The sequence below is a fragment of the Schistocerca piceifrons genome, chromosome 8 (genome assembly GCF_021461385.2).
Source record: "Schistocerca piceifrons isolate TAMUIC-IGC-003096 chromosome 8, iqSchPice1.1, whole genome shotgun sequence".
Lineage (NCBI taxonomy): Eukaryota > Metazoa > Arthropoda > Insecta > Orthoptera > Acrididae > Schistocerca > Schistocerca piceifrons.
In genome coordinates, this window is record NC_060145.1 from 173818671 (window position 1) to 173839979 (window position 21309).

The 21309-nt window shown below is 43.4% G+C and overlaps 1 pseudogene; it reads right to left on the reverse strand.

The window, feature by feature from the left end:
- Positions 1–20645: 20645 nt before the first annotated feature.
- LOC124712676 lies at positions 20646–20763 on the reverse strand (annotated as a pseudogene).
- Between the last annotated feature and the right edge of the window lie 546 nt (positions 20764–21309).

Consider the following 21309-nt stretch of genomic DNA (forward strand, 5'->3'; position numbering starts at 1 on the left):
ATGACCTTAGAAGTTAAGTCCCATAGTGCTCAGAGCCATTTTTTAAAAAATATGCTGGTGTCCAAAACAAAAGCAGAAAAGGAAATTTTGGGACTGGTTTATTTTTCCACAAACCTGTATAAACGAGTGATAGTAATACAGAACGTAAACAACTTCAAGATATATAACGGTAGACAAAAATGTTCTTTTTTTTCCAGCTCAACGGATTTGCACACACATTCAGATAACTGGTTAATGTACTCAGTATGGGATGTGACCACATCTGGTAGCAGTACAGGCCTGACAACAGCGGGGAATCCTGTGACAGATGTCATACATGTCATGTTGAGGCAATAACGCCATTCTTTCTGCAGAGCTGCTGGCAAGACTTGAAGAGGGATAGGAGGATGCTGACGTGATGCCACCCATTTCCCTCCTGCATCTCAGACATCCTCTATGGGATTAAAATGGGGCCGGCCGCAGTGGCCGTGCGGTTCTAGGCGCTGCAGTCCGGAACCGCGGAACTGCTACGGTCGCAGGTTCGAATCCTGCCTCGGGCATGGATGTGTGTGGCGTCCTTAGGTTAGTTAGGTTTAAGTAGTTCTAAGTTCTAGGGGACTGATGACCTAAGATGTTAAGTCCCATAGTGCTCAGAGCCATTTGAACCATTAAAATGGGGACAGTGAGCAGGCTACGCCGTGTGTGCAACATCTTACGTTTCCAGAAAACATCAACTACTCGTGATTTCGTCCATAGCATGGAACCTGGGGCCACAGCACCTTCCAACAAACGCATATGACGTACCAAGATCTCATCACGATACCTGTCAGCAGTTAAACCTTGGCAATTCACCCGTACAATTTTATGAAGAGCTTTTTGAGTGGTCAACATAATCCCAGCCCACACCATTAGGAATCCTCCTCGATACCGGTCTTTTCTGCAATGTTCGGGTTCAGAAATCGTGTTCCGCGTTCCCTCCATTTGCGAATATGTCAAGAATCAATCCCAGGACTCATCTGTGAAAAGTGCATTGACCCACTGTTTGTTCGTCCTTGTGGCATGTTGACGACTCCACTCTAGATATTCCCTTCTGTGAAGATGCGTCAGAGGTACACACAGCAGGTCTCCGACAGTAAAAGCCACTCTGCCGAAGCCTTCCCTACACCGTTTTCCTCGATACAACACGTCCAGTGGATACTGGTAGGTCAGATGCCAGTTACCGTACAGCACTTAGGCGGTACCGTCGTACCCTTACAGCCAAATAAAGGTCCCCTCTTTCTGATGTCACACGTAGTCGGCCCTGCCCTGGCCGTCCGGATACAGTTTCGGCCTCTATAAACTGTCGCCACATCCGGAAAACAACAGAACGATTTACATTAAGCCATCGGGCCACATCAGTTTCCGACTACCCCGCTTTCATTCTTACTATGGCCTTCCACTACAGAGAGTCCGGTAGGTGTCTTCTCTGTACTATACTGCACCGTTTGTGACTGTGTACACGGCGATGGTTGTTGTGAGTGTACCCGACAAACGCTATCCCGTTTGATAGTTGCTCTGGCGTCAGCGTTGGCGTTGTTGTCCGTGGACTGGGATGACTTCTTCCGTGCGGAACACGATCGCACGGACATCTGTTGACCGTTGGTACGATTATATCGAGAATTAGACACAGGACGGAGGGATAGCGGTGTGTTGCTTTAATTATGGACACAAGTGTACTTAGTTAAAATTATGTTTCTGCATTCTCCGAAACTCATATCTATATATGTATAAAAGGCAATATCCTGACTGACTGACTCGTCATCGCCCACCCCACACTGCTAACGATTGAAACTTGAAATTTGGAGAGGGTGTACGTCTTATACCGTAGGCATCGTTTAAGAAGGGAGTGTTCGAAATTTCACTCCAAACGGCGTTAAATAGGGTGAAAATGTCGCTATTAAGACAATTTTGAGGCTAGAATTACGAGAACTGGTATTTGATTCCTTAATCATAAATGAAAAATATGTGTTTAAGCATTTTTGGGAATTCAACCAAGGCGGTAAAATAGTGAGTGATCTTTGAATATAAGTCGTTATTAAAGAACTACTAAAGCATTTTAAAGCTAAATGTATGAAAATTGGTTTTTAACTTCTCAGTCAGAAATAAAAAAAAGTGTTTCACTGTTTTTGGAAATTTGGCTTCTCAAGGGAGTGAAAAGGGGGATGAAAAATTTTGTGAAATTACCTAATTATGAGTGCATTTTTAAAACTATATCTATGATAATTTGTTTCCGAATTCTCCACGGAGTGAAAAGGGGGACGAAAAATTTTGTGAAATTACTTAATTATGAATGCATTTTTAAAACTATATCTATGATAATTTGTTTCCGAATTCTTTGTCAGGAATAAAAAAAATACGTATTCACTGTTTTTGGAGATTCAGCGTCCAAGTTGGTTATACAGTGTGTTTCAAAAAGTACTTTACAGTTTTGAAAATTCATAAAAATTAACTCACAGTACCTACACAGGTTATTGCAGTGTCAATTTGTAGGGAAATACATCAAGTTTTGTCTCTCATAGTTAGGTAGTGGCGAATCGTACCGTAACGAGCGCTAGCGGCAGTTGCGTTAAAGATAGCTGCCTTCACTGGACCCGAGCGTACTAGCTGTGTGTTTTGGTTTGAAGAATCGAAGTCAGCGACAACAGTTCAGCGTAATTTCCTTACCAAGTACGCTAAAGATCCTCCTAGTAGGCCTACAATTTATAACTGGCATAAATGTTTTTTTGTATATGGAGCAAGAACAAATTGTACGGCGCCTTTTTTTTCCGGGAGAGTACCATCAACGGGATATTGTACCTTGATATGTTACAACAGTTTCCATAGATCGATGAGGACGAAATGCTTACTCGTGCAATATGGTGCACCACCCCACTACGTAGCTGCCGCCTGCGATTTTCTGTGACCGCTCTCCAGGTGAATGGATTGGCCGTGATGCACCCGTTGCACAGCCCCGACGTTCCCCAACCTGACACCACTCGAATTTTTTAAAAATTGGGATTCATATCGTGTTTGTACCTCCTTTACCGGCTTCTCTTCCTGAACTTAACAAGAATTTACGCCGCCACTGAGCAAGTTGCACCTGCAAAGCTACAGCGAGTTTGGGAAGAAATTGACTTCCGGTGGGATATGTCCCGGGACAACGGAAGCCACACAAAACGTCTTTAGTTTAAGGTAAAAAACGTGATGTGTTTCCCTACAAAATAATACTAAACACAGCTCTATATCTTCTTTCAATAAATTTATATGAATTTTTAAATTTGTAACGTCGTTTTTGAAACACCCTGTATAGAGGATGAAATTTTTTAAGAATATATTTAGTTGTATTAAAACATTTTAGAGCTAAATCTAATGAAAACTGGTATTTCTCTTCTCGGTTCGATATAAAAAAGTGTGTGATAGGGGATGAAAACTTCTGTGTCAATATTAACAAAAGAACGCGAAAGGCATGACTAACAAAAACCTTCGGCCCCAACTACCAGAATAGCTTTTTGACATTGGATGAAGACTGTGCTCCTCTGGCCTCAATTAGAGTGAAAAGTTTAGAAGGAGTTGCAATTTGTAAACAACATATAAACTCGATTAAAGAAAAACAAGAAGAGAATAATCTGTTCAGATCGCACCGTCTACGCTATTGAATGTGCGGGCACTAAGCTAGAATGCATATATATTTCTCCAACGGAACATGAGATGACGATAGCTATGGAAAGCCTGAGTCTCGTAACGGACCTATGAATGAGGTCTCCTGCAAGGAAATTTACTGACCTCATTCCTTGTTTGTGAATGCCGTCATTTGCGAGCAGCGTAAGGCGGGAGGAGAAGTAATTAAGCCACCTGACAAAGGAAGGCCGGCACAGGAGAAAGAAGCCCCGCTGATCACAGGAAATCCCCAATAGCTGCTGTTGATTGCACGCCACGGGGCTGTACTGGCGTGCACCCCAGGCTATTGCACTCCTTTGCCCATCGACCGTGAGACGACTTGAAGACCGTGGCAGAAAAACCTAAATAAAAGTGTAGACTGAGCTGGATTCCTAACGTTAAGTGACGCTCTTCCTCTTTAATATTACACACACTCTGAAACCGATTTTGAGGAGACACGTTGACACGACTTTCAACGTACACAAATTAAAGTCATTAGCTGTCAGTGGACATTGGTTTATATCACTGAGGGCCGGCCGAAGTGGCCGTGCGGTTAAAGGCGCTGCAGTCTGGAACCGCAAGACCGCTACGGTCGCAGGTTCGAATCCTGCCTCGGGCATGGATGTTTGTGATGTCCTTAGGTTAGTTAGGTTTAATTAGTTCTAAGTTCTAGGGGACTAATGACCTCAGCAGTTGAGTCCCATAGTGCTCAGAGCCATTTGAACCATCACTGAGGCAAGGTGAAACTTTGTGCTGGACTGGGGTTCGGACCCGGGTCTCTTGCTTACTAGGAAGATGTGCTGACCACTACGCCATCCAGAAACAGCAGTCACCACAAGAACATGAACTGCCCTAGCACGCCTCCCGTCAGACCCGAAATCTCTACTTATACCATACACTACTGATGTGCCTCTGCTCATTAGCCTCACTAATCGCGGCACCTCACTGATTCCCGTAAGAGTTTGAGCTTGCTGTGCATCTGCACTGAAGGAATCATTGACCATCATCTCTGTAACTGTATATGACTTGTTCGATAGAACAAACGGCACAAATTTTCATCTTGCCTCATTGATGTAAATCAATGCCCACTGACAGCTGCCGGCCTGAGTGGCCGAGCGGTTCTAGGCGCTTCAGTCTGCAACCGCGCGAGCGCTGCGGTCACAGGTTCGAATCCTGCCTAGGGCATGGATGTGTGTGATGTCCTTAGGTTTGATAGGTTTAAGTAGGTCTAAGTTCTACGGGACTGATGACCTCAGATGTTAAGTCCCATAGTGCTCAGAGCCATTTGAACCAATTGAACCACTGACAGCTAATGTCTTTTTTCCTTTGTGTCTTAATTTATAGTGGCTGCAGGATCAAAATGGTGTACACTGAAAGTCCGTATGTAGTGTCTGTTCTTTCGGACAGACGGACTTACAGTGTATTAAAGGTAATTTCGGGAGTACCCCATAGGAGTTTTACAGAGTCGCCAGTGTTTACAATTTATGTTAATGATCTAGTCTATAGCGTTGGAGACTTCTTGAGCATATTTGCGGACTTGCTGTTGACCATAGTGAGGTTGCACTTCCGGAAGACGGTAGCGAAACGCAGGAAATGGTTCAAATGGCTCTAAGCACTATGGGACTTAACATCTGAGGTCATCAGTCCCCTAGACTTAGAACTACTTAAACCTAACTAACCTAAGGACATCACACACATCCATGCCCAAGGTAGGATTCGAACCTGCGACCGTAGCAGCAACGCGGTTCCGGACTGAAGCGGCTAGAACCGCTCAGCCACAGCGGCCGGCGAAACGCAGGAAGACACTTGGTGTAGGGATTGCCAGTTGACCCTGAAAGTAAATAAATATAAGGTATTGCACATACATGGTCCACTTGTAAGCATATTGTCATATCGATGGCTTAGCTGTGGAGTATCTTTGCGGGCAGCCGCATCTGCAGAGTCGAGCGCGAGCGCGGGACACGGAACTGTTATGTTGTGTTGTGTGTAGCTCTGCATGTGAGAGGCATTGTTAGTGTGGAAGTTGAAGTGTTGCTACAAGTGCTATTACAGTAAAGAGATAAAATAAGCAAATGATTCAGAGGAAAGTGCGTCAAGAAGTAATTTAAATAATGTGCAGTGCTGCTGATAACGTATTTGTGTATCCTCTCGTTGCGTGTTGTACCGTACTGTATCAATCATCATCACCATGTTCGGTCTCCCAGAATGAAGTAATGTAATAAAAAAAATTAGTTACCACAAAAGAGTGCAGTCAAGTGCCAGTGTCTTGTAGCGAGCGTGAGAACGTGCGTTCGGTCATCGCGTTCCGCATTATCAACAATCAGCCGCGCCGTGACGGTTACGCGCACGCTCGTACAAGTGAGAACTGAGAACTGAATAATTAACTCTATAATCAGTGTTATATCATTACTAGTGTCAAGGACGACTGGTACCAAAAGAAATCTGTGTATGCGTGACGAGCGTAAGAACTCTCGTGCGATCATTCGGTTTCCGCATCATCAACAATCACCCGCGTCGTGTCGGTTACGCGGACTCTCGTCCGAGTGATATTCTGGACTGGTAATCATCCATTAATTGGGATAAAGACTTACGAATTAGAATGTAAACCGTGCAGCTTCGATTTTCTTTAATCGTCTCAGAATATAGTTCAAAATGGTTCAAATGGCTCTGAGCACTATGGGACTTAACATCTGAGGTCATCAGTCCCCTAGAACTTAGAACTACTTAAACCTAACTAACCTAAGGACATCACACGCATCCATGCCCGAGGCAAAGATTCGAACCTGTGACCGTAGCAGTCGCGCGGTTCCAGACTGAAGCGCCTAGAACCGCTCGGCCACCGCGGTCGGCTCAGAATATAGTTTTTCATACCAGACGTCGGACAGTGTTGTGTTTTAACGTTGAGTGGCGCCCCTAAACCCGCTTGCATATTTCAATAGATAATTTCACGCAAGCCATCAGCAGTGTGCAGCAGAACAGTATGACCGCCGCGGGATTATCAGGTATGTGGTGTGGACAGGGTGCACGGTCAAGGAACGACAACCACTTTAAGTTACCACCCCACCCAATTGTACCCCCTGGCGTGTTACATATTCACATTAATGCGACCACCACCTACATTCGACGTCAAAGTGCAATAACCACTCACAGACGGCAAGTGGCAGCACTAGCAATGGAGGGTGTGTAAGGCGTGTCGGGAGGACGCGGAAAAGCAGTGCGGACGTTGTCGCAATGCAGAAACGGAGCTATTTGGCACGCAGAAAGGCTTGATCGCTGGCTTTTGGGCCAAAGGTGGAAGAGTTTGCGAAATGGCTAAGTTGGTAAACTGCTCGCGTACCTTCTTCATTAATCTACAATACGCATGGCAAAATGGCGCTATCCAAAACCGGCGCCGAAGCAACTGTGGAGCACCGCGGGCCGTAGATGACTTGGGTGGACGACGGCTGAAGAGATGTGTACGGGCGAACTGACGTGCAACTGTTGAGCAACTTATCGCCGAGATGTACCAATGGGCTACCAGCATCGAGTGTGCAGCAAACGTTGCTGCATATGACGATCTGCAGATGGTTCCTGGTTTGTGCACCCATGCTGACTGCCGTTCGTAGGCGACGAAGGCTGGAAATTGCACGCCAATACCGCAACTGGACTGGGTGGCGACAGGTGGCCTTTTCAGATAAAATCATATTTTATTCCTCATCGGAAAGATGGCCATTGGCGTGTACGGCGTGAAACGTCTCAAAGCAAACACTCTGCAACAATCATCTGGAGGATCCAGGCCGGAGGAAGGAGCCTTATGGTCTGGGGACTGTTCATGGTACTCCCAGGGTGATGCCGTCATTCTGGAAGGCAAAATGGATCGACGCAAGAATGCATCTATCATTGGGAACCATATCCACCACTAGTTTTTCCTCGGCACGATGGCGTCTATCAGGAGGACAAGACAATGTATGAGGTACACTGAGGTTGCAAATGTCATGTGATAACGATATGCACATGCAGCGTCTCATACAACCCGCATTGTAGGTGCATGGTTCTACATCTACATCTTCATATGCATGGATACTCTGCAAATCACATTTAAGTGACTGGCAGAGGGTTCATCGAACCAGCTTCATAGTTCTCTATTATTCGAATTTAAGAGTACGAGGATGAGTTATTGTGTTCCACTGGACACGATACTCTCCAGATTTTAACCCAATCGAGAACCAGTGGGACCACCTGGATCCAGCTGTACACAAGATGGATCCTTAACCGAGAAAACTAGCGCAGCTGGCCACGCCACCTAAGTCGGCGTGTTCCACATCACTGTCGGTTCTGTCCAGAACCTCATTGACTCTCTACCTGCACTTCTAGCAGCGATCCGCTCAGGTAGAGGTGGTTGTTCAGGCTTTTGACTGATGGCCATATTAATGTGACTGGACACACTACTCTTAGGTTACACTATTGGCAACGAATCTCTGGAAAGAGTAACTGCCATAAGATATGTAGGAGTAGCCATCCAGAGGCACCTGATGTGGGATGACCACATAAAACAAACGGCGGAAAAAGCAGATGCCAGACTGAGAATCAGTGGGAGAATCTCAAGGAAACAGCAAGTGGCTTATAAAACACTCGACCGGCCGATTCTTGAGTCTTGTTGATCGGTTTCAGGCTCTTAACAAATCTGACTAGTAGAGGAGATGAAGGACATCCAACGAAGAGTAGAGCGTTTCGTCACAGTTGGTCGTGAGAGCGTTACACAGATGGTCAACAAACTCCAGTGACAGAAGATAGAAGAGAGTCGGTATGTACCACTAAGACGTTTGCAACTGTAATTATGAGAGAGTACGTTTCGAGAGGAGTCGGACAACACAATACTTCCTCCCACACGTATCTCGAGAAATGAGCACAACGAGAAAACTAGAGATAATCATTCTTTCCATGCGCCATTCGTGAATGAAACAGGAAGGAGGGGAAAAGATAGAGGTAGCATTAGTACTCTCCAAAACACACCGTTTGGTGGCTTTTGGAGCACAGGTGCACTGTCTTACAGAAGGCACCGTCAGTATTGGAAGGGAAAGTTTGCGTGCTTCGATGATGTCGAGAGCTGCGTCGGCAGCAGCGTAGCTACCAGTAAGTCACCCAAGCTGGAGAGGTCTCGACACAGGAGTCAGACAGAGTGTGTCACACAACATAGGCTAAGGACAGATCTAGAGGGGCAGCGAAACCAGCTTCCCTAGGACGGACAATCCCGATGGAAAACATATCAAAAGGGAAGGAAGATCCCTTAAGAACGGGCTATCTATCTGGGAGGAGATACTCAGATTTAAAACGCAGTCCCCCAGGGTGGGCTTTGTAAGACAGGCTGGTTACCCAACCGTATATAAAAAAAACTACAACTCATAAGTTTCTAACGAATAAGACGAATAGTCCTCTAAGACTACGGCAAGGTCACCATAAAGCAAAATACGTTGATATTACGACATTCAATGTGAAAGGTACATGGCACATAAGAGGGGGTTTTAGTACAAAGAAATCAGAGTTCATAGAAACACCGAAACAACGAAGTATTATCGTAATAAGAGGAACAAAGGAGAAATAAAGGAGAAACTGAAAGGAATAAATATTTGGAGAATTACACACTAATTTACAGAGGTGTCGTACAAACTTAACGAGCAGTGAGTGGAGTACGTATTTTTATAGATGAAAAATGCAAAAAGATAGTTTTTTACAACTATATAAATGGGAGGATAGTGCTACATAAATTATTCCAAGATTTTTCTGTTTTTTATTGACACTTTATTTATTCATTTAATGTCTATAACGACGAGCTGGTTTTGGTAATTTTGCCAATTTCAAGTGATTCTGCAATGATGGTACAACTGTTCTTAAAAATATACTATAAATGTTGCTTACGTCTCTAGCATAATATAGAAATATATGGCTTACTTTTATGTTAAAAGTTACTTGTTTTACGTCTCATATGTTATGACGAATGTTACATATTTGATACCCGAGAGTCTTTTTGAATTTCTCTCATTGCTATCGGTCATTTTAATAGTAGCATTTGTGTAGCACTTATGTACGTCAGGCAGTTTTCTCTAGTGATGCTTACATATTTTTAAAATGAATTTTATCTATGGAAAATCAGCTATATTAAGTACATTACAAAGCTAGTATAATTTTTCGTTTCTCGTACAAAGTTATTTGTCTTGAGTATTCTACGTTCTTTTATGTGTCGTGAAGAAAATTTACCCTTTTTCTTTTAGTATGTCAATGAAGTTTTGTAGATACTTTGTATGCTTTAGATCTGTTTGCTTATTTAGAATTTCGTTTGGGCACGCGTTTGTATGGGCGTAAATCTCCACTTCTTCCAGCATTTTAGTTGCATGTTCTTATGGTACCTTACGTAGAATTTTTACTACATTTTCTATTTCTTTCTGCTTTGTGTTTTCTGTTTTGAAGGCGCGTGTAAAATGTATACTGATTGTTGTGACAGTCCCGCTTGTGTTCCTTCACCCTTATTCTGACATTTGTACCTGTTTGTCCAATGTAGGGTCTGCTGCAGTCCTCACAAGAGTTTTTGTAAATTCTTGGATTTGAGAAGTTGGGATTTTTGCTCTTTTCCTGATTGTATTCTTTTTCAAATTATTATTGGTACGAAATGCTAGTTTCATTTTCGTCTTTTCGAACAGATCAATGTATGGCGCTCTGACGGAAGTTGGTTTATTTGTGATTCGTTCCTCTCTGTTTAGCGTTATTTCTCTATGCGTGTCATGTAATTTTGGCCGTGTGTACCGTTGTGGGTACGAAATCTTTCTTCTGTGCTATGAATTTCAATGTTTTTAGTTCTTTTTGTATTGCAATGGACTCTATATGTGACGATGTTCACGCTCCTTATAAACGAGGTTGTAATTCATATTTTTACTCGGCTAATTTAGGTTAAAAAAAAAGGTGGAATTTGTTGCGGGATATCGCGGAAAGTACCTGCTTCAGCACCTTTAGTTTCATGAAGTTCCGGTAGGTGGCGGCTCTATGCGTAGCCTTCAAGATGGGTTCTGTAACTGAGGTGCATTCCAAGTAGAGAGCTGTCACTGAGATTCTTTTCGCGGAAAACCGGAGCACTGCAGATATTCATAGGCAATTACAGAAAGTCTACGGAGACGTTGTAGTAAACAGAAGCTCGGTGAGCTGTTGGGCGAGGCTTCCGTCATTACAAGGTCGCTCAAACCTGTCCGGCCTCCCGCATGCTTGTCGGCCGGACACAACTGTGACTGCTGCAGTGCTGGAACGTGAGGGCACCCTCATTCGAGGTGGCTGGAGGATCACAATGAAACATCTCGCTGCTCAACTGGGCGTCTCTGTTGGTAGTGCTGACACACTCTTCCACTCTTTGGGGTACTCAAAGGTGTGTGCCCGCTGTGTTTCTCACCACCTACTAGACGACAAAAACGAGCAACGAAGGACCATCTGTGCGAAACAGCTTTCGCGTTACGAGGCTGAATGTGACAATTTTTTGTCGAACATCATCACAGAGGACGAAACATGGGTTCATCACTTTCAACGTGAAACAAAACGGCAATCTATGGAGTGGTGCCACACCACCTCTCCTCCGAAGAAAAAGGTCAAAGCCGCACCCTCAATCGGTAAAGCCACGGCTACGGTCATTTGAGACTCTGAAGGGGTTATTGTGTTTGATGCTCTTCCTGTTGGCGCAACGATCAACAACGAAGTGTTTTGTGCTGTCTTCAGAAAAGGGAAGAAGCGTCTTCAGCGTGTTAGTTGCCACAAAAATGCAAACGAACTTCTCCTTCTCCAAGACAACGCAAGGCCACTCGCTATAGCCATGATCTTCCATCTTCCGACTTCCATTTATTTGGCCTAATGAAGGAAGCACCCCGCGGGAAGGAGTAAGTGGGTGATGGGGAGGTTACTGATACGGAAGACGTTGGCTCCGACGTGCTCCAGGAGAGTGATACCAACGGGCATACAGACCCTCCCAGTAAGATGGCGTAAGGCCGACGCATTGAATGGAGATTGTGTTGGAAAACAGGATTTTGTAGCCAAAAGAGTGGGGAATAATATGTTGTAATGAAAACCCGAAGAAAACAAACCTGCTTTCAGAAAAAAATGTGTTGAATTAGGTCTTGAATGACCCTCGTAACCCACCGTGGTGGTAACAACACTGAACACGAGCCACGCTAATGACCTATGGTCACCATCCCGCTTATTTTAACGCTAATTATTTACATACCCGCTGATGGTGTGCACGTGTACGAAGTTTACTGACATCCGATTGCGTCTTCTGCGTGCTTCACTGTTGTTGTCAGGCTGTGTGCTACAGCACGTTACTGATGGCTTCTAACAAACTGATACCAGGACAGAGATTTTAAAGGATATAATTTTCCGCTTATTGTTGTTAAAGACCGTATTTTGCTACTACAATGTCAACATTATGCCACTGTCAGGCATAAATGGTTCAAATGGGTCTGAGCATTATGGGACTTAACATCTGAGGTCATCAGTCCACTAGAACTTAGAAGTACTTAAACCTAACGTAAGGACATCACACACATCCATGCCCCAGGCAGGATTCCAACCTGCGACACTAGCGGTCGCGCGGTTGCAGCCTGAAGCGCCTGGAACAGCTCGGCCACACGTTAGGCATAAATATTGGAAATTTGTGATAAAGTCTTATGGGATCAAACTGTTGAGGTCATCGGCACCTAAGCCTACACGCTACTTAATGTAACTTAAACTAACTTGCGCTATGGACAACACACACAACCATGCCCGAGGGAGGACTCGAAGCTCCGACGGAGGGAGCCGCACGGACCGTGACAAGGCTCTTAGACCACGCGGCTATCCCGCGTGGCTGCATAAATATTCAATATCGTGACATGGCACAGATACATGTTATAAGTAACAGCATTCTTGTACATATAACATTTACCTTGCGTCCTAACATGGATTGCAATGTTTATGCCTCACGATTGCGTAATGCTGACACTATAGTAACAGAATAAAATATTCAACAGTCGTTAGTGTTCGTTAAATGAAATGGAAAATGTCCTTTAAACAATTCGTACAATTTGCGGGACCGTATTAGAAGTACAATGGCACAAAGTTTCTTAGTTATCACCAAACTAAACAAACTGAAGACGATGTTGGGATGCCCTTAGACAGCCACCTCTTTTTGGCGAGGGATTTCTTCCCTTAGCGCGCCTCACGCAACTTCAGTGAAAGGCCCTACTAAAGAATTCGATCTGCGAGACAAAGGATTCGTGTCACTCAATCAGATGCGTGAACATGTCGACAGTAACACATGGACGGAAAAAAATCGCAGCAGCAAAAAGCAGTTGTGTGGCATAAACGTAGATCGGTAGGCGTGTATCTACGTCTGAAAGATGATGTCTATTCACATTTCGCACCAGTCGTCTAAGAGTGGCGCTACTGGTGCCACTATGAGGATGCAAATCAGGTTTCCTTTAAATACACGCTGTAGTTGTCGTGAACTTTAGTTACATTTGGGATTGGACGTTATGAGTGGATGTCAGTCAAGAATGCCTTTAAGACGAAAAAGACGTCATTATCAACACTTTACTGAGTTCGTATAGTGGTTACTTTTGCAATGTTGTAGAAGAAGTTGGCAGGAATGTAGCCAACGTACATGAATGCTAGCAGCGGTGGTCACAAGAAGACAGTCTCAAGATGACCGGTATCCAATCGGCTACATGGCGTTATCGAGTGGGAAGTCCATCGTGTTCAGTGTATGGCTATGGCGCATTATAATGCATCTGCAGCAGCAATTTGAGCAGCAGCCGGCACCACAGTGACACAAAGAAGTGTTACAAATCGGTTATTGCACAGACAGCTCCGCGTAGCGGACATTCCGCTAACGCTAAATCACCGCCATTTGCTACTTAGTGGTGTCAAGAGGGAGTACACTTTAAAGCAGGATAGAAGTGTGCTGTTTCTTGATGAAAGAAGGTTCTGCGTCGGTGCCAGTGATCGCCGTGTGTTGGTTAGAAGGGGACCAGGTTGAGGACCTGCAACCAAACAGTCTGAGTATTTTCCAACAAGATAACACTCGCCCAATACCGCTATTGTAGCCCAACATGCCCTACAGATGGTTGATATGTTACCTTTGCCTGCTCGATCACCGTCTCCAATCGAGCACATATGGGACGTCACTTTAGTGACATCCACGAACAGCATTAACCGTCCCTGCACTGACCGACCAAGTGCAACAGGCATGATACTCCATCGCACAAACTGACATCCGGCACTTGTACAACACGAAGCATAAACGTTTGCATGCTTGCATTCAACATTCTTTCGCTTACACAGGTTATTAATGTACCAGTATTTCAACATTCTTTCGCTTACACAGGTTATTAATGTACCAGTATTTCACATATGCAATAGCTTATCTCGCGCTTGCATTAACCTGTGGTCTTGCATGGAAATCAGTCAAATGTGTTACGTAGACTCTCTTTTAATTACTGTTTGGCGTTGTGATTCTTTTCCGTCAGTGTTTTACAAAACACCAGTGAGGAAATCTTTAGTTGTGAGATTTGTCACTGTTAGGTGTCATGAGATACATTTCACTTTTAGACCTGATTGAGGAATTTAAACTACTGCTTGGTTGTCACTCGGTACTTTGATTTTGAGTAGGACGCGAGTCTGTTAGAACTACAGCCAGCAGGCAGCTGGCCTGGTCCTACTTGGGCGAACAGCAGGTGCTTTCTTTGCACGCACAATAAGCCAGTGCCCATTTTCCACCTGCCTACTGCTACGTACAGCACTTCAGTACCGGTACACCGTTAGGTATCCTCGGAGCACTGCGTGGTAATAAAAAGCTATAAAGTACCCGTCTTAAAATCTGTCTCTCAATGTTGCTTTTGCCTCAATGTAATAATGGAAACCCAGGAGAAGCGCTACTGGTATTTACAGTAGTAATATGTGCATATGATCGTTTTACTTTTTAGGGTTCCGTACCTCAGTCGCTATAAACGGAGCCGTTATAAGATCACTCTGTTGTCCGTCTGTCTATCTGACTGTTAAGAACTCTTTCTCTCATGAAGGGGTAGATGTATCAAGTTCAAATTTATGTCTACGGTCTTATGGAGGTATAAAAGACATGGGATTCTAAGTCAGTGCAATCAAAAGACACGGCCATTTATTTCATATCAGTCATCAGAACCTATGGCGTACTTCCTGTTGACCTGGAATCATGAAATTTGGTAAGAAGCAAGATTTCACAGTACACGTAAAGGATAAAATCCGGAAATTCTTAATTTGTAATTACGTCACACGAAAAAATATTTTTTTTATTTGTTATCCGACTGTCTGTCTGTCCGTCTGTTAACACTCTTTTTTCTCAAGAACGAATTGCTGTTGTTGTGGTCTTGAGCACAGAGATTGGTTTGATGCAGCTTTCCATCTCTATCCTATGCAAGACTCTTCACCTCAGACTAACTACTGCAACCTACATCCTTCTGAATCTGCTTAATGTATTCATCTCTTGGTCTCCCTCTACGATTTTTACCGTACACGCTTCCCTTCAGTACTAAATTTGTGATCCCGTGATGCCTCAAAACATGTCCTAGCAACCGATCCTTTCTTCTAGTCAAGTTGCGCCACAAATTCCTCTTCTCCCTAACTCAGTTCAGTACCTCCTCAATAGTTACGTGATCTACCAACCTAATCTTCAGCATTCTTCTGTAGCACTATGTTTCGAAAACTTCTATTCTTTGCTTGTCTAAACTATTTATAGTCCATGTTTCTCTTCCATACATAACTACACTCCGTAAAAATACTTTCAGTAAGGGCTTCCTGACGCTTAAATCTATACTCGATGTTAAATTCCTCTTCGTCAATAACGTTTTCCTTGCTATGGACAGTCTATGTTTTGTATCCTCTCTACTTCGGCCATCATCAGTTATTTTCCTTCCCAGAGAGCAAAACTCATTTGCTACGTTAAGTGTCTCATTTCCTAACCTAATTCCCTCAGCATCACCTGATTTAATTTGACTACATTCCATTATCCTCGTTTTACTTTTGTTGACGTTCATCCGGGTGGATATATCAAATTGAAATTTGTCACATACCAAAGTCTACAGTCTCTTGTCAGGGTAAAAAATGTAAGCTTTTACGTCAAAGCAATAAAAGATGATATTATGTCATATATTGTGGTTCAGTCGTTTCACTGTGTTGTCCGTCTATCAGTCTACCCGATTGTTAAAAATCCTTTTTCTCAGGGACGGTTAGATAAATCAAGCTGAATTTTATGTCGCATACTGCGGTCTATAGTCCTTTGGTGCTGTAAAGAAGTTAAGCTTCTAAGTCAGCGCAATCAAATGATACGGCCATTTATGTCAAGTATTTTGATTCTTGCAAACTCGCTGCCCAAAACCTATAGGGAACTCCCCGCTGGTCTAGAATCATGAAATTTGGCAAGACGAAAGGCTTCACACTACAGTAAAAGATTAAATTCGGGAATTGTAAATCTGTTACTATATTAGATGAAATGAAAAAATTGTCATTTGTTATCAGACTGTCGATTAAGACCTCTTTTTTCAGGAACGAGTAAACGTATCAACTTCAGATTTATACCGCCTAGTAAAGTATACGATCCCTTGACGGTGCAAAAATTTTAAGTTTGTAAGTCAATGGAATCAAAAGATATGGTCGTTTATGTCACGTATTCTGATAGTCGCAAATTCACCCATCAAAACCTATGTTGTACATCCCCGTTGACCTGAAGCCATGAAATTTGGCAAGAAGCGAAATTTCACAATATAAGTAAAGGAATAAATCTGAAAATTGTTAACTTGTAATTATATGACAAGAAAAAAATATTTTTTTTCATTCGTTATCCGATAGTCTGCTTGTCTGCCTGTGAAGAACTTTTTTCTCAGGAATTATCATAGCAAATACGAAATTACACAAAAAATTTGAGCTTAAAATTAAAACATTCTCGAAAATATTGGTATTCTTCGGTCCAACATCGTGCCCGAATCGACAGCGATAACAGGCAAAACTCGTCGAGATTTTCGATTCCCGTGATGGATGAATTGTCTATACACATAATTAAGTTTGTACGGAGCACTCAGATAGCGAGTCATATTTATATCTATAAATTAAAAAAAGTTTTAAAAAAACTGTGGTGCATGGTGTGGGTTCCTGTTGTCATGTCCTAGTTCATGAAGCACGGGCAACGTATGAGTGGCCAAGTAAGTGGTCCTGACAGTCGGGATACCAGTTACTTTGGAATAAGGCTGGGCATCTCGGACATATTCTGAGTAGTGGTCACCTTTGTGCTCAGACGGCAAAGACTATCAAATCCACCGGTTAGTCCCTCAGCCGTTAGGGGTAAAACTCAATGGGACCCGGGGCAAGTAAGGCTAGCAACCTGCTTCCCTGGTACTTTAAATATGATGCTGGCAACAATCAGAGCAAAATGCCTCGGACCTTTGGAGGTGACGGAGTCCCACCTCCAATTGACAAACCAGGGACTCCTAAGATACGACTCGGTAAACGAATGGTAACGAGATGGGGAGCTATTAATATCAATGGGGGCTACTCTGGGAAGAAGGTAGAGCTGGCAGAGGTTGCAAGTAAGATGAGGTTGGACGTTTTAGCTGTTAGTGACATTCGTGTAAGGGGTGAGAAAGAAGAGGAAGTGGGAGAATACAAGGTCTACCTGTCAGGAGTCAAAACAGGAATAGCACAATGGGGTGTAGGGCTTTACATCAGGAAAGAAATGGAACCCAGCGTAGTTGCAATGAGGTTTGTAAACGAACAACTGATGTGGATGCATTTGACAGTGTCTAGCAAGAAAATTTGGATTGTGTCAGTATATTCGCATTCTGAAGGGACAGATGAAGATAAGATGGATAGTTTTTATGAAGCACTCAATGATGTAGTTGTTAGAGTAAAGGACAAGGACAGTGTTCTGCTCATGGGTGATTTTAATGCCAGGATTGGAAATCGAACAGAAGGATATGAAAAGGTTATGGCCAAATTTGGAGAAGATATGGAGGCCAACAGCAACGGGAAACAACTCTTGTATTTCGGTGCCAGTATGGGCTTAGTAACTACAGACTCCTTTTTCAAACATAAGAACATTCACCGGTGTACTTGGGAAGGCAGGGGAACCAGATCTGTCATTGACTATATAATAACAGATCAGGAATTCAGGAAGGCTGTGAGGGACACACGTGTATTCAGGGGATTCTTTGATGACACTGATCACTATTTAATCTGCAGTGAAATTGGTATTGTGAGGCCGAAAGTGCATGAGGTCAGGTCCATATGTAGGAGGATAACAGTGGAGAAACTTTAGGATAAGGAAATCAGGCACAAGTACATAACAGTGATCTCAGAAAGGTACCAGTTAGTTGAATGTAGTCAATTACAGTCATTGGAAAAGGAATGGACAAGGTACAGGGACACAGAACTAGAAGAGGCTAAAGAATGTCTTGGAACAGTAGTGTGTAAAGGTAGGATGAAGCAAACAGCTTGGTGGAATGACACAGTCAAGGCAGCCTGTAAAAGAAAAAAGAAGGCGTATCAAAAATGGCTACATACTAGAACTCAGGTAGACAGAGAAAGTTATGTTGAAGAAAGAAACAAAGCCAAACAGATAATTGCAGCAATCTTGGGAAGACTTTGGAAACAGGTTGGAGACTTTGGGTCAAGCTGCTGGAAAACCATTCTGGAGTGTACTTAGCAGTCCTCGAAAGGGAGGTAAGAAGGAAATGACAAGTATTTTGGACAGGTCGGGAAAATTGTTGGTGAATCCTGTTGATGACTTGGGCAGATGGAGGGAATATTTTGAAGAGTTGCTCAATGTAGGTGAAAATACGATCAGTAATGTTTCAGATTTCTATGTACAATGGGATAGGAATGATGATGGAAATAGGATCACATTTGAGGAAGTGGAGAAAATGGTCAATAGATTGCAGTGCAATAAAGCAGCTGGGGTGGATGAAATTATGTCGGAACTCATCAAATACAGTGGAATGTCAGATCTTAAATGGCTACACAGGATAACTGAAATGGCGTGGGAGTCGGGACAGGTTCCATCAGACTGGACGAAAGCAGCAATCACACCAATCTTTAAACATGGAAACAGAAAAGATTGTAACAACTATAGAGGTATGTCTTTAATCAGCGTTGTGGGTAAAATCTTCTCAGGTATTGTTGAAAGGAAAGTGCAAGTATTAGTTGAGGACAAATTGGATGAAAATCAGTGTGGGTTTAGGCCTCTTAGAGGTTGTCAGGACCAGATCTTTAGCTTACGGCAAATAATGGAGAAGTGTTACGAGTGGAACAGGGAATTGTATCTATGCTTTATAGATCTAGAAAAGGCATATGACCGGATTTCTGGGAGGAAGTTATTGTCTGTGGTACGAGATTATGGAATAGGAGGCAAACTTTTGCAAGCAATTAAAGGTCTTTACATAGATAGTCCGGCAGCAGTTAGAGTTGACGGTAAATTGAGTTCATGGTTCAGATTAGTTTCAGGGGTAAGGCAAGGCTGCAACCTGTTTCCGCTGTTGTTCATATTATTTATGGATCATATGTTGAAAACAATAGACTGGCTGGGTGAGAATAAGATATTTAACACAAAATAAGCAGTCTCGCATATGCGGATGACTTAGTTGTGATGGCAGATTCGATTGAAAGTTTGCAAAGTAATATTTCAGAGCTAGATCAGAAATGTAAGGACTATGGTATGAAGATTAGCATCTCCAAAACGAAAGTAATGTCAGCGGGAAAGAGATATAAACGGATTGAGTGCGAAATAGAAGGAACAAAGTTAGAACAGGTGGACGGTTTCAAGTACGTATGCATATTCTCACAGGATGGCAACATAGTGAAAGAACTGGAAGCGAGGTATAGCAAAGTTTATGCAGTGAGCGCTCAGCTACGATCTACTCTCTTGTGCAAGAAGGAAGTCAGTACCAAGACTAAGTTATCTGTGCACCGTTCAATCTTTCGACCAACTTTGTTGCATGGGAGCGAAAGCTGGGTGGATTCAGGTTACCTTATCAATAAGGTTGAGGTTACGGATATGAAAGTAGATAGGATGATTGCAAGTACTAGTAGATGGGAACAATGGCAGGAGGGTGTCCACAATGAGGAAACCAAAGAAAAACTGTGAATGAACTCTATAGATGTAGCAGTCAGGGCGAAGAGGCTTAGATGGTGGGGTCATGTCATACGCATGGGAGAAGCAAGGTTACCCAAGAGACTCATGGGTTCAGCAGTAGAGGGTAGGAGGAGTCGGGGTAGACCAAGGAGAAGGTACCTGGATTCGGTTAAGAATGCTTTTGAAGTAATAGGCTTAACATCAGAAGAGGCACCAATGTTAGCACTGAATAGGGGATCATGGAGGAATTTTATAAGGGGGACTATGCTCCAGACTGAGCGCTGAAAGACATAATCAGTCTTAAATGGTGATGATGATGATGATTTAAAAAAACTGTGTGCTGCCTCTTAAAAGCTCATGTGTTAAAACTGTTCTGAGATTAATCTTTTACAATGTTTGTTGTTTTTTAAATACTCACGTGTTAAACTGTTTAGTTACTTAAAAAATTGTTTGCAAGGGCCTTAAGAGATTCTTTTTGCCGTGTTAACTGTAATTCATCTTGATTGTAACTATTTGGTTTTAAATTTTACCCTCTGTGCGTTTTAGAATACCTAATCTACGCTGAATGAAGGGTCAAGCGATGACTGGGCTAAATTCAAGCTGGTCACCTCATTCCAATGCCTGATTAATCAGCAAACTGACCTAAACCCCTTCCGAACAGGTCTGGGAAGGCCCAACGGTATCGACCGGCCGCCGTGTCAGACCACAGGCGTCACTGGATGCGGATATGGAGGGGCATGTGGTCAGCACACCGCTCTCCCGGCCGTATGTCAGTTTACGAGACCGGAGCCGCTACTTCTCAATCAAGTAGCTCCTCAGTTTGCGCCGCAAGGGCTGAGTGAACCCCGCTTGCCAACAGCGCTCGGCAGACCGGATGGGCACCCATCCAAGTGCTAGCCCAGCCCGACAGCGTTTAACTTCGGTGATCCGACGGGAACCGGTGTTACCACTACGGCAAGGCCGTTGGCTGATTAATCACCAGATACACCTATTTCCGCTCCCTACATTAGGACTTAAGGCAACGGCCTTGCCGCAGTGGATACGCCGGTTCCCGTGAGATCACCGAAGTTAAGCGCTTTTGGGCGTGGCCGGCACTTGGATGGGTGACTATCCACCCGACTTGCACTGTTACCATTTTTTCGGGGTGCACTCAGCCTCGTGATGCCAATTGAGGAGCTACTTGACCGAATAGTAGCGGCTTCGGTCAAGAATACCATCATAACGACCGGGAGAATGGTGTGCTCACCCCACGCCCCTCCTATCCGCATCCTCCTCTGAGGATGACACTGCGGTCGGATGGTCCCGGTAGGCCACTCGTGGCCTGAAGACTGAGTACATTAGGATTTACCGTAATACTGATAGTCTTCATTTTCAAAATTTTATTAATATTGATTCTCTCACAGTTTACCGTATTCAAAGTTATATGTATCAAACTTTAAAACATTTTTTAAAAGTTAATGTTGTTTAAATGCCAATAAGTGAATAAATGTTGTAACCTCTTATTTTGGTTTTAG